Below are 4606 nucleotides of genomic sequence, written 5' to 3'. Positions count from 1 at the left end.
CTGTTATTCTACTGTTATTGTGCTTTTTTTTTACTTTGATTTTTTTTCCTCTTTTTTTACCACATGTTATTGTGCTGTTATTATACTGTTATTCTATTGTTATTGTGTTTTTTTTTACTTTGATTTTTTTTCCTCTTTTTTTTTACCACATGTTATTGTGCTGTTATTGTACTGTTATTGTTATTCCATTGTTATTGTGATGTTATTCTGCTATCACTTTGATTTTTTTTACGACTATGATTTTTTTTCTTTTTTCTTTACCACGTGTTATTGTGCTGTTATTCTACTATTATTCTGGTGTTATTGTGATATTATTCCGGTGTCACTTTGATTTTTTTACTACTTTGATTTTTTTTACTTTTTTTCCCCATGTTACTGTGCTGTTATTGTAGTATTATTCTGGTGTTATTGTTGTGTTATTGTTATCTTCTGAAACTTTAATTTTCAATAGATGCAGGATAGACTCCGCACTCACCAATCAGTGTCATCATCTCCTCCATCTTTAATCTTATAATAAAACTGACATTTTCCAAGAATCATGATGTATATATGTCCATGAATCATGATCTCCCTAGAGAATTTACAATAAGCTATTGCAGGAGATCATGCTTATCATCTGTAATATACTAAACCATCCCAATGCTTTCCTTCTATCTCAATCTCTAGAGATGCTCCAGTCAGCAACAATGCAGTCGTAAACCTCGACAACAACGGAAACCTCGTCTTGACAGACGGACGAGCCACAATATAGGCATCAATACCAGCTATTACTCTGGTGTTATTGTGTTTTTACTCCAGTATAATTTAGGAGAACGAGGTTATAGCATGTAATTTGATTAAAAACAATACAAACATGTTAATGTCAAATGTTGACCCATCTACACGAGTTCATACTACACTTACTCTCATCTCACTCAACGGCAACTCCCGTAAAAACTGCCTTTTCTTGTTTAAACTTATCTTCCCATTTTATACTCCGTATCATGCTTGTAGCATAAAAGTTATGCGAGTTTAGCGAACACTTGAGCAATGTATTACATCATCTTCATTTTTTCATAGATCTCGCTATCTAAAGCCTATAGGCAAGAAATCCAAATGATCCTATCTGAATTACTTAATCCATAAGAGGGTCACAGTGACAATGATCCAACAGTTAAATGAAATAGACTATAGTCCTGTACACGTATGTAGCCTTACCCCTGCATCAGAGAAGAACGGGGAGAGCTTCACAATTCACCAGTCTTAGAATATCAGCGTATCTATGTTAGTCAGGCCTGAAAAGAGGACAACATCATAAACCTGATAGGGTTATCGGCAATAGAAGACTAGTAGTAGCATTATTGAGATGCATGAGAACTGAATGTGGCCTGGTCAGGAACTGATGCCCTATTAGAACTAGAATGATAGCCTCAGAGAACAGGAATCCCTAACTGAAGAATTTAAAGATCAAGAACCAATCAGAAGGTATTTTTGCCTAGCATACATTTTGAGCTACAGAGTACTTGTTCAAGTCCTTACACGGTTTGAATGTAGGCAGATCGAGTAGCTACTAGATGTAATAGATTAAATCTTCTTCTTTTCCAATCCCTTTTCTTTCTCATTTACTGCGGCAAGTTTCAGCAGACTGTCTGTGATGTAACACAGTAAAAACACAAACCTGTTGAGTCAGGTATGACAAGGCACCTTTTGCAAACATCTCAGACAAATCTAACAGCTTTCGCTCTTCCCTATCAAATAGGATTGTGAATATACAGAATGGGAATATTAAAGGTAGCAAGAAGATATTGTATTGAACACAACAAAAACAACAACAACAACAGCTGCCTCTCATTAAAGGTAGCAACATACAGAATGGGAATATTTTCCGGATCCTCATGAGAAGGCTCATATTCGCAGTCATAAGCGGGAGCTAGTCAAGGAGGAATCCGATGACGAGGATACTTGCAACGAGGCCCACTAATGTCAAAACATCCAAACTTGTATCAATACGTTGATGACAACAATTGCAAAAGAAATGATAGTTGAAAGTAATAAACAACAATTGCAAAAGAGATGATACTCGATCAGTGGATCCTTTATGATTGGTCAGATTGAAGAAGATGATTGTAGTGGTGATAATGATCTGGATTGTATGGTGAATTGGTTGTTGTTCGGAAGATGAAGAGGAAAGGGAAGTATCAAGATTTACTTTATTTAGTTTAATTACCGATGTCGACAGGGAGTTAGGTTATTAATTCTGGATCGCCATTGTTGTAATCTGGAGGTTTTTTGGGGATTTTTTTGACAGAGAGTTAGGTGTAGGGAGGGAGAGAAAGAGTAAACATAAGAGGAGTAAAAGACGGAAACACGTGTATTTTTTTTGTTTTCAGGTTGATTTTCAGCCGTGTATTTTTACTCATCCAATGGTTTAGATTTGTGAGTACACAAACTCACAACTCACCGTAAGAACCAAACTCACGAGATCCCGCCTCTCTCTCTCTCTCTCTCTCTCTCTCTCTATATATATATATATATATATATATATATATATATATATATATATATATATATATATATAGAGGTAAGATCCGGTGAGTCCACTTATATTTTGAGTCCCATGAGTCCACTTATATATCACACACGTTACACAAGAATATCACGAATTTGACAATCCGTCTCTTCGCCGCTGAACAATTGAATACTTGAATCCAATTACTAAGAAATGCGTATGTGTAACAAATTACATTCCGAAATATGAAACATGTCAACATTAATCGGGAAAAATTGGAATGCAGGCAAATCCCAGAGAATTAGGAGCATTAATTATCTCAAAAATTGATATTTTTTAACCATTTGTGGTTCACTTACTGATAATGTTGGATTGTTTGCAGGATGTCCGTATTCATGTGTCAAACAAGCCTCATATGCTTTTAACTTTTCTTCATCAGGAACTGCACGGGCAGTTTCTCAAGGTTTGTGAATCAGCTAAGAATGTCCATCTTTGTATCTCGAAAAGTTCTAAATCCTCACTAAAATGGTTTATGTTTGACATGTACAGGACATGGTGAAGACTATCAGGTCCAGTTAGCTGTGGGTCAGTGCCCCCGAAGTTGCATCCATTACGTCACTCCGTCTCAAAGAATTATACTAGAGGAGTTGCTTGACAGGTACTCTACTACTGCAGAGCAGATGATTGCTTTGCGACTCCTGATGATTACAAAGTTTTATTCGTAAATAACAGCAGTGCTGTCTGTATTTCCCCTCAACGGTATAGAGGACGCTCCATATGACACTTCGGCTGAACAGGAACTGCTCTACGGTCTCATTGTCAAAGCCAAGTAAGAATATGATAATCCTCTTGTCTTTTTATCTCTCTCTATTCTCTAATGGGTTGAGCTATGTAACAGAGGAGACACAAATAATGGCGGATTACAATGGTGTACAAGATGACTAACAATAAAGATGGTGAAAGGCAGAGTGAAAGGCGGAGTTAGGTTCGGTGGTGTGATATTGTATAGTATAACTCGTGATATTGTTTAGTACAACCAGTGATATTATTTATCGAATAGTGTGATATTGTTTTGTATAACTTGTGATACTCTTTCTTGGACTCACATACTCAGATACAATATCACAAAGTTATACTAAACAATATCACGATTTAGATTTTTTTTTAAAAATTAAATTTTTTTTTTTAAAAAAAAGTTTTTTTTTTTTTTTTTTTTTTTTTTTTGTAAAAAAACGTGATATTTTTGTGTACAACGTGTGATACATAAGTGGACTCACGGGACTCAAAAAGATAGGGTGGACTCATGTGATCCTAATTATATATATATATATATATATATATATATATATATATATATATATATATATATATATATATATATATATATATATATATATATATATATATATATATATTGATAGATTTAGATTTAGGATCCGGTGATAACGATCATTCGGCGAGAACGCATATCTACCATAAGATTAGACTAAATATGAATGGTTGGGATTAAATTTAAATTATCCCTCCACGGCTCCACTAAAGGCAAATCACCCATCTTCCATTATACGATACATTAACCCCTGTTACCTACAACTCCATTCACCGGAGCTCCGGTGAGATTCTCCTCGGCATCCCCTTCAAATGGTCTCCAGCATTCCGACGAAGCCCACCATCAGTTTGTCCCTCCAAGCGTGCCCCTCCTTTCCGTTGGTGCTCAACTACCGTGTTAGCATCGTCGCCGTAACGCCGACGATAACATTTTCTACAGACAATCACACTTTCCGAGAAAAGTTTCCCGAAATGGATGGTCGGTGGTATACAACTGGTTGATGACGTTCAAAATTCATCAAGGCCATCACTGTCGGAGCTAATCGAAATTAGTGTATTGGTTTATATATTGATGTATCTCAAACCAATTTTGATGTACCTAATAACTAATTGGGTGTATCTATGTTAAGATCCATTAAAATAGATGCTAGATACATCAAATATTAGTGTACACACATCAAAAATTAGTGTAGATCAGTTGAGTGGAAGAGAGATTAATTATTTAGATATGGTAAAATGAAAAACTCAGAAACTCATAGTTAAGTTATAAATTGGTATCACTGCCTTAAA

General features: G+C 35.3%; 1 long non-coding RNA gene across 1 annotated transcript; it reads right to left on the bottom strand.

The window, feature by feature from the left end:
* Positions 1 to 1036: 1036 nt before the first annotated feature.
* On the bottom strand, positions 1037 to 2321 carry LOC141634343 (uncharacterized). Its single transcript, XR_012539066.1, has 3 exons — positions 1849 to 2321; positions 1198 to 1727; positions 1037 to 1076 (listed from the first exon to the last, which is right to left on the bottom strand). It is a non-coding gene; the product is annotated as an uncharacterized LOC141634343 (long non-coding RNA).
* Between the last annotated feature and the right edge of the window lie 2285 nt (positions 2322 to 4606).

The sequence above is a fragment of the Silene latifolia genome, chromosome Y, assembly GCF_048544455.1.
Source record: "Silene latifolia isolate original U9 population chromosome Y, ASM4854445v1, whole genome shotgun sequence".
Lineage (NCBI taxonomy): Eukaryota > Viridiplantae > Streptophyta > Magnoliopsida > Caryophyllales > Caryophyllaceae > Silene > Silene latifolia.
The sequence above is the reverse complement of the archived record's forward strand: the minus strand, read 5'-3'. Positions and strand labels throughout refer to the sequence as shown.